This window comes from Bidens hawaiensis, unplaced genomic scaffold (assembly GCF_021521415.1).
Source record: "Bidens hawaiensis isolate Kalapana, Puna unplaced genomic scaffold, B.hawaiensis_p1.1 tig00002772_1, whole genome shotgun sequence".
Taxonomy (NCBI): Eukaryota; Viridiplantae; Streptophyta; class Magnoliopsida; order Asterales; family Asteraceae; genus Bidens; species Bidens hawaiensis.
The window spans coordinates 1826873-1837151 of record NW_027491150.1 but is presented as its reverse complement, the minus strand read 5'-3'; positions in this window follow the sequence as shown (position 1 = coordinate 1837151).

Sequence of the window (10279 nt, the reverse complement as noted above, 5' to 3'; positions counted from 1 at the left end):
TTGAAGATTGGAATCTCCTCAACCTCCTCAGAAACTGCTAAGTATTGAATACGGGTACACCTTGGACCTTCGAGTAAGCTTTTACTTAGCCGAGTACGAGATTTTGCCTTCCGGGCACGGTTTACTTCAAATAATCTTCTTAAGTGGATATCCGAGCAAGGTATGCTTTTTGGTGATTTCCGAGTAAGATTCATCTATTTGGCATATCCGAGTAAGCTTCACTTTGTCAAGCAGGATTGTTCTTCAAGACCAAGTATTTTACTCTTCCGAGTAAGGTATGGTCAACCAAGTCCAAGAAGCCAAGTAATTGGAAGACCGGGCAAGGTATTCTTTAATAATTATGGTCCGAGTATACTTGATGAGTTGATGGAATATCTCAAAGTTATATCGAGTAAGGTTCTGCTCGAGTAAGGTATGTACTCCCGAGTACGCCTTATCAATAAGTTATTCAATTAACAAAGAGCCGAACAGGATCATAGAAGAACAAGGTTGCTCGTGAGGATTTGTCGAGCAAAGTTTGATAAGTCCAAGAAGATTGAAGTCTACTCGGTGAATATTTTACTTGGTAAAATATTCTCTAAGTAAAGTCTACCCAGAAACTGATTCCGAGTACACTTCTATGTTTACCAAGTCTGAAGGAAGGCCGAGTACGCTGCGTACTCGAAGACTGAAGTTTAATGAAAAGCCTACCCGGAAGACTTGTTTTACACTTAGTATAATTTTTGAATATGTAAATTGAATATGTACTATCGGATAGGGTTTCTAGAAAGAATGACAGCCTGTCCTAGGTTGGCAGGCCTATAAATAGAATAATTAGGGCACGCCGCCAAGGAGACGAAAAACACATATACGGAAAAGACCGACACATTAATTAAGAGAATATTGTGTGTGTGACGGCTGTCCTAGGATTCCTCCTAAACCCTAATCGATTATCCTTTTGTATGATTAACGTTATATAAATGGAAATCTTTTGAGTGAATCCTCCGTGTGTCCTCGTATTTTGAATATTCATTGCAACCGTATGTTTGTTATTGATTCCGCCTCTAACAAACGGTCATCTTTCTAAACTTAGTAACCCGTCATTAACTCTCTTGTCGACACGATTAATATTGTGTAAGTCATGACATGATTGATTAAGATCCGATCCGAAAACGGACCAGACAAGTGGTATCAGAGCTTGTTGCTGCTATTTTTAGAAAGATTGTTGATGATTAAGTTTTGAAGAAGAATGACTTAAGCAGAGCACTGTTCGATTGATTTGTGACGTCAGAGGCTCTGTTCTTCATTTTTCTTCCAGATCTACAAGTTTTAGGTGTTTCCTTTCCCTTATTTCACTTAAAGCTTTGATTTTTATTGTTAAATCTTGTTCTATTCATATCAGACACCTCAGATCTAAGAATTTATTCTCAGATCTGATTATTTTACTCTTTTTTTGATAAAATCTTAACTTCTGTTTTAAGAAAATGTCTGGATATGAGGAACAAGAGGTGTCTACTAATAAGATACCTAGATTGTATGGTCAGGAGAACTTTACCAAGTGGAAGGTGCTTTTTGAGGCAGATGTTTGTTATAATGATGTGGATATGTGGAATTCTATCAAGAATGGTCCACAAGCTGCTGTTGAAGAAGGTGCTAATGCAAATGCTATTGCTGCTGTCAGAGAGAGAATGAGAAAGGTTGATGACAGAGCATTGGCTATGCTCAAACTTGGTCTGTCTTGGGAAATCCTCACAAAGGTTGCACATCATCAAAGTGCTAAGGCAATGTATGATGCAATCCTTGAGTTGTATGAAGGGAATACTGAATTGAAGAACATTAATAAGCAAAGACTGAAGCAACAGTTAGAAAGATTCAAGTATAGAGATGGTGAAAGGTTGAAGTCAATACTAGAACGTTTTCTGAGTATTGTGAATGAGTTGAGAACAACTGACTATGTAATGACTGACTTTGATTTAAATACAAAGTTGCTCAACTCAATGCCAAAAGAATGTTATACTGCTTGCAAATTCATCCTTTAAAAGCAAAATTTCAATGAATTGAAATTGGATGATGCAGTATGTTTTCTTCAAGCTGCTGAACTTGAAATGATTGAGAATGAAATGATCAAGGAAGATAAACCAAGTTTCAATGTGTCAAATGCTTTAATTGCTCCAATGGGGAATCTTACAACAAAGAATCAACAACAAATTCCCATCATTGAAGAACCAAGTGATCACAACAATGAGACTGCTAGGTCATTCATTGGAGGTGGTTCAAGCAGTCAAGGTGGTCAACAGAGGTTTAATGTTCAATTAATTGATGATGATTCAGCTTCTGTGGGAAATGAAAATGCTTAAAGTGCTGGTGCAGGGCATGTTCAAGGGAGTGAGGCACAAGCCCTAATGTCTATGTTCATTGAGTCCTACAATGCATTTGTGGCCAAAAACATGATTCACACAAGTGTAGTGCAGGATGATTTGGAACAAATAGATGCTGATGACCTTGAAGACATGGATCTCAAATGGCAAGCTGCAATATTGGCATTAAGAAGCAAGAGACTGTACAACAGAACTGGTAGGTCACTAGTTTCTGGTCCAAATGAGAGAATAGGATTTGATAAGTCCAAGGCTATCTGCTACAACTGTCAACAGCCTGGACACTTTGCAAGAGAGTGCAATTTGCCAAGGAACTTTCAAGTCAATCAATTCCAACAGCCTAGAAACCAACAACAATACCAGCAGAATGTGAATAGAAACAATAACCAGCGAACTTCAACAATAACCAAGGATTCAATCCCAACAACAACAACTTCCATCCAAACAACAACTTCAATTCCAATTTTAATAACCACTATCAGCCTCAGATGAACAACCAGCAGGGAATGAATCAGAATCAAGTATATCAAATGAACAACAATCAGAATCAAGCTGTTCAAATCCCTGCAACTCACAACATTCCAGCAAACCAAAATCAACCAAGAAATCAAGGCAATGTGGCAGTAACTACTCAGCATGAGGGAAGCTTTGACTGGAGTAATCATGAGGAAGATATAGCAGATGATATCAGAAGAGCTAATGTGGCATTCATGGCCATAGACTCTGCATCTTCATCTAAGGTACATTCTGATCCTAATGCTGATTTACCTAAACTTGTAAATGAATTAAAAGAAAAGATTGGTAAAATGGAAAGTGAGTGTTTTAAGAAGCAAAGCATTATCAATGCTTATGAGGCAAGTGAGATTGTTAGTGAGGAAAGAATGAAAAGTTTGGAAGAGGATTGTATGAATAGCTATAGAGCTCAGACAAGATTTACAACAGAAATTAGTGGGTTGAAGAAGATGGTGATTGATGAAAAGGTGCTGAATACAAAGCTGCAAACTGAAAATGAATTCCTAAAGAACTTAGTTTCAACTGGAAACATTTGTGGAATTCTGAATAAAGTAAAAGAAGATGAAAAGTACAAGGCTGTTCCACCACCATTCAACAACAACTTTATGCCTAAAGTTGACAAAGAAAAGAGAAGTGCTTATCTACAGCAATTCAAAGAGGTGTTTCAAGACAAAGAAGATGTTGCAGATTTGTACAAAAATGTTGAGGTAAGTGAAAATGGTGAATTTGTTATGAAGAAAGAAATGAAAGAGGAAAAATCAATTGGAGTTCAAGTCTCTAAAGATGACTTTGATTCAGATGAATTAGATCAAGATGATCTGAGTGATTTGAGTGATCAAATTACTGAAAAAGAAATTCAAGCTGCTGAAAAAGGAAGAAAATATAGAAAACCTGAATCTGTTGATCAACTTCCAAAGTATCCTCCAGTTACACATAAAATGAAAAGAATGAATGAACAAATGAAAAGAGAACATGTTTATTTTGACATTAGTGAAAAGAAGAATGTGAGTTACAATGTTGTCAGACCTCCAAGCAAAAAGTTTTTGGAGAAGTTAGAAAAGAACAAGAAAAAGAAGGTAAATAAGGAAGAAATGGATATATAATATATTGCTCCTATTTATCCTATCTTTTCAAGTGTTGAAGACTTTGATGTAGGAGAGGTAGAAACTGTTAAGGAATATGAAAGAAGGAAGTCAAGATATAGAGAGAATGAAGATGATCAACCACTGAACTTGAAAAAGGTTGTCTTTGTTAAAGGGAATGTGGAAAAAAGTGACATCAGAATGGCTGAGTTTGTACCATTCTCCATTGATTTTGACAATCTGAAAAACAAAAAGACAATTGGTGTAAGAGAGCCCAAACCAAGTGAAAGATTCAGGAAACCACAAGAACATGAGATGTTCAAAAGAAAGGTGTGGTGTAGAAAGTGTGATGAATATGGACACCATACTGATTCATGTAATGAGAGAATCAAGTTTCAGCCATTTCCTGTCCCAAATGGAACAAAGTTTGGTCAAGACTTTGTTTTGTACAAAGAGAAGTATGCAATGTACTTGGGAAAGGGAAATGTGAATAGAATATAGAAAAGAGTTGAAGTGAAGGCTGAGACAAAGAAAAAGATGCATATGACTGAAAATGTGAGAAGAAGTAAATCACCTCAGAAGCAAAAGCAGGTGATAAGTGAAATCCAGTCATTGAAATTTACCAAAAGTACTCATTCAGTTAAATCTGATGAGTCACAGGAATCATCAGGCAGTGAGAAATCAAAAAGAAAAACTGTTTATCAAAGAAAGAAACAAGCTGTACTCACTGGTGATGAAAAGTTCTTGTTAAAACATGGATATGAACCACAAGGTTTCACATGGAAACCTAGAATAGAAGCTAAATTTGAAGCTGTGACTGATGTAAGAGACTTCTCAGAATCTAAGGACTATGTGTTACAAGAGAAGAGAACTGCCTCAGTTGAGCTTGACATTTCAGCTTCACTTGTCAAGACACCAAGAGAGTGTGGTTATGAAACTGACCATTCAGATAACTTGGAGATCACTCTTGAAGATCCTGAACCTACTACACTCACTTCCCAGGCTGCCACTGAAATTGACACTGATAAGTTGCAAGTTGAAGAAGCTTGCATCTCATCACTGAACTAATCAACTTTCTCTTTGTGCAGGAACAGACCACTCCATTGAATGATATATGGTATATGGATAGTGGTTGTTCTAGGCACATGACTTGTGACAAGAGGTCACTTGTGAATTATGTAGAGAAGTATGAGGGTCCAGTTGCCTTTGGGAGTGATGAAAATGGAGGAAAGATTGTGGGTAAAGGGATATTGACAAATGGGAAGGTGTCTTTTGACAATGTCTTTCATGTTGAGGGACTACAATACAATTTGTTGAGTATATCTCAAATGTGTGATAAGGGTTACAAAGTCAGTTTTGATGATTCTCATTGTTTCATCTTAAAACCTGAGTTTGTGATCCCACCTGACAAGATTATGATGATGGCACCAAGAAATGGCAACTTGTATGAGTTGAATATGAAAGACGCTATTTCAAGAGGTGGTGCATGTTTTGTGTCCAAAGCCACTGAAAATGAATCTAAATTGTGGCATAGGAAGTTGTGTCATGTGAACTTAAAGAATATGAATAGACTGGTCAAGGGTGAACATGTGATTGGTTTACCTACAAGAGAATTTAAGTCAGATGATCATTGTGACTCATGTCAGAAGGGAAAACAACACAAGTCTACTCATAAGACAAAGCTCATCAACTCAATTGATCAACCACTTGAGTTACTTCACATGGATCTTTTTGGTCCTGTGAGTGTACCAAGTATTGGAAAGAAAAGATACTGTTTGGTGATCATTGATGACTATTCAAGATATACTTGGGTTTATTTCCTAAGTACCAAAGATGAGACTGCTGAGTTGATTAAAGGTTGTGTCACAATGATTGAAAACAAGCTGAATAAGAAAGTGAAGATGCTGAGAAGTGACAATGGTACTGAGTTCAAGAATGGAGTTATGGAAGAATTTTGTGCTATGAAAGGAATACTTCAACAATTTTCAGCTCCAAGAACTCCTGAACAAAATGGTGTTGCAGAAAGGAGAAACAGAACACTAATAGAAGCTGCAAGAACCATGTTGGCTGATGCTAACTTACCTGTCACATTCTGGGCTGAAGCAATCAACACTGCTTGTTATGTTCAGAACAGAGTGCTTGTGAACAAAAGGCATGATAAACTCCATATGAGATTTTCAACAATAGAAAGCCTTACATCAAGTTCTTCAAGCCCTTTGGCTGCAAATGTTTCTTATTGAACACTAGAGACTATTTGAACAAGTTTCAAACTAAGTCACTAGACTGTTTCTTTGTTGGATATTCTACTCACTCAAAGGCTTACAAAGTTTATGTGAAAGATCACATGAGTGTGATAGAGTCATCTGACATTATTTTTAATGAGAATCAATTCAACACAGTCAGTGGTGCAACATGGCTGTTTGATCATGAAAAGTTAATCAAGTCATTCAAGATTTATTCTGAAGACTTTGATGAAACATTCTACAAGACCAGTGTACTTGAAGAAAATAAGAAGAAAGAACTGGACTTGGAAGAATTATGGAAGAAAGTTTCTAGAACAGAAAAAGAATACACTTTTGTGAATAGCTCCTCAAAGAATGACATTGAACAAGATCAGGAAATGACAAGTCAAGATAGTACTGATGTACAAAATGATCATGTTCATAATGGGAGTGACACAGGCAACAAAACAAATGATGAAGAAGCTGCAACAACAGCAAGATTTCAAGACTTGTTTCAAAGTTTGAATCTGGGAAACAATGATGCATCCACTTCAAGACAACATAATGATGAAGCACCAGAGCTTCATAATGCAGAAGCTGATTTGATCATTGAAGAACTTGAAATCAATGAAACAAATCTTGACACAAATTTGTCTACAAATATGATAATACAAACTCCTACTGTTGAAAAGAATCATCCTGCTGAAAATATCATTGGTGACCTGCATGAAAGAGTAACAAGAAGTCATTCTGAGATAGCTAACATCTGTCTGTACTCTTGCTTTCTATCCCAATTAGAACCAAAGAATATTGCTCAAGCTTTAAAAGACAATAGTTGGGTAGAGGCAATGCAAGAGGAATTGGCCCAGTTTAGAGATTTACATGTATGGGATCTTGTAGACAAGCCACATGACAGATATGCAATTGGAACCAAATGGGTGTTCAGAAACAAAAGGGATGAAAGGGGTTTGGTGATTAAGAACAAAGCTAGACTTGTAGCACTGGATGTCTTCAAAAGGAAGGGATAGACTTTGAGGAAGTGTTTGCACCAGTTGCAAGACTGGAAGCCATAAGGATTTTTCTTGCATATGCTGCAGCAAAGAACATTAAAGTATTCCAGCTTGATGTCAAATCTGCATTCCTTAATGGAAAGATTGATGAAGAAGTGTATGTGTCTCAACCACCAGGTTTTAAGGATCCTATGTATCCAAACAGGGTGTATAAGTTAAACAAAGCCCTTTATGGTTTACATCAGGCTCCTAGAGCTTGGTATGATGAGTTATCAACTCATTTACTTGAAAATGGCTTCACAAGGGGAGCCATTGACAAGACACTCTTCTACAAAAGACAAGGGTCAGATTTGCTGCTTGTACAAGTCTATGTTGATGATATCATCTTTGGATCTACAAATGAAAATATGTGTTTGGAGTTTGAAGAGGTGATGAAGTCCAAGTACAGCATGAGTTCCATGGGTGAAATGAATTTCTTTCTGGGACTACAAGTTCAACAAAAGGATGAAGGAATCTTCATTCACCAAGCTAAGTATGTGCAGGACATTCTGAATAAGTTCAACTGTCATGATTACAAGGCTGCCTCAACTCCAATGGACACCAAAGAAAAGATGATAGCTGATGAAAAGGGGGAGTCAGTTGATGAACATGAATACAGAGCCAAGATTGGATCACTGATGTATCTAACTGCAACAAGCCCAGATATCATGTTTGCTGTGTGTGTATGTGCTAGGTTCCAGTCAAATACAAAAGTCTCCCACATGAATGCTGTGAAAAGAATATTCAGATATTTGAAGGGAAGACCAGACTTAGGGATTTGGTATCCAAAGAACAAATCCTTTGATCTGATTGCTTATACAGACAGTGGTTATGATGGATGTAATATGAGTAGAAAGTCAACATCAGGAGGATGCCAGTTTTTGGGTGAAAGGCTAGTGTCATGGCAATGCAAGAAACAGACAACAGTGTCAATCTCCACTGCAGAAGCTGAATATGTTGCTGCATCTGCCTGCTGTGCACAAGTTCTCTGGATTCAGAATCAGATGCTGGACTATGGTTTGAACTTTCTAAACACCCCTATTCTGATTGATAATACTGCTGCATATTTTACTGTTAAGAATCTAGTGCAACATTCTAAGACTAAGCATATTGAAATCAGACATCACTTCATTAGAGATTGTAGTGAAAAAGGTTTGATTGAAATGCAAAGAGTTGATACAAGTTATAATCTGGCTGACCTATTCACCAAACCACTTGATAGAACCAGGTTCAACTTTCTTTTGAAAGCCCTGGGGATGATCAACTCTGATTAGATCTGATTAAGGATGTGTGCTTAGTTGTGTACCTCTATGTGCTACTTGAATATTTTAGAAGAGGTTACACAAGTGGAATATGTTGCTGAATATGTTGCTGAATATGTTGCTAAATATGTTACTAAGTATGTTCTATGCTATGTGACTTAACTGTTTCTATATGTATCTCTCTGTGATAACTGATTATTTTCTTAGAGATTACACATATTGAATATGTTTCAACTGTATGTTGTTTAATATGTTTTGATTATGTCACTATTTTGATGTTAACTGATAGGTGGTTAAGTAACTATTTGTGCAATTTGGTTAAATTTGATGATAATACTTAACTATCTTGTTAACTGATCTGATGTTATGATAGGTAATTTGATCTGTTTAGGTGAGATTAATTGCTTATATAATGTCATGAGTAATCACATGTTTATGATTACTTGAATATGATCTTAATCTGATCTTCTGAAGTTGTTAAGGTAGAATAGACATTGAATGAGCTTACAGTCTGTTTTTCTTAATGATGATAGAATGATTAAGATTTGAGTATGTGATGCAACTGTTTATGTCAAAATGTGTTTTATGTCAAAATTATGTGATTCAATGAAATTTATAATGAATTTTTCATAAATACTATATTTTGGTCAAAACATGAGCAAGTTGATTAATGGTGATGAGATATGATAAGATTATTCAGTTCAAGCTTTTAAGAAGCTTAAAAGAAGGATTTTTAAAGGGAAACATCTCAAACAGTTGTTTTTGCTGAAAATTATGTCATTTGCACAGTTGGAAGGACATGAACTTGTGTATGTTTGGTCCTTGAATCTCTTAGACTCAAAGGATAGCCATTGACCTGAAAACTGAATGCATTTGGGGCAATTATGACTTGTTTCTTATTCCTTCACTTAAAACTATGTCAATAACTCTGACTTTGAAAGGACATATATTCTCATGTATGTTTGGTCCTGTTGACCACTTTTGGTCAATACAGGATAGCCATTAACCTGACAATGAAGAGGTATTGGGGTGATTGAATATTAAACTGTACTTATGGGAAATGATAGTACATTGACTACTTAGCTGATCATATGGAATTAATAGGCTAAAAAGGCCTTAGTATAGTCATTAACATGTATGGTTGCTTTCCCATGATGATGTAAAATCTAAGGTGATATAAACATAATGAATATGCTAATCTTTATGTGGAGATGCATAGTTGTTTTGCATGTCTCAAGATAGATCTCTCTGAATTATATGGCAGAAAAGTGATTACCCAGTCATACACAAGCCTGTTGTTATTTGGTCAACCAAAATGAAACATTTTTTTATATATGACAAAGAACATGCTTTAAGAAAATTTGAGAAAATATCAAAAACAAGGGGAAGAATGAATAAATCAACCAAAAGTTGATAAATGTTTTAAATATTTTATCAAACAAGAGGGTTACAACAAGAACTACAAAGATGTTGGCAAAATCTGTCTCATCTTGAATGAAAGGCATGTTGCTAACTGTAAGTCCAACGTTCAACCTCTAGATGTTTGAATATCAAAAGTACAAAAAATACAATAAGTTCTGTCATACAAAAACTATTTTTGACCAAATACAGGAGGTTGGAGTCAAATTGGGGTGATCTGGGGAAAGCCAAATAAGCTTTGAGAAGAGATATGATGCATCATAGCACAGTGTTGACCATTATTGCATTATGCTCAAATTGAATCTTAATCATATCACCAAAGAGATGAAAATCATGCTAAGTTTATACCTGCTGTTAACCTATCTAAGTTGTCATAAT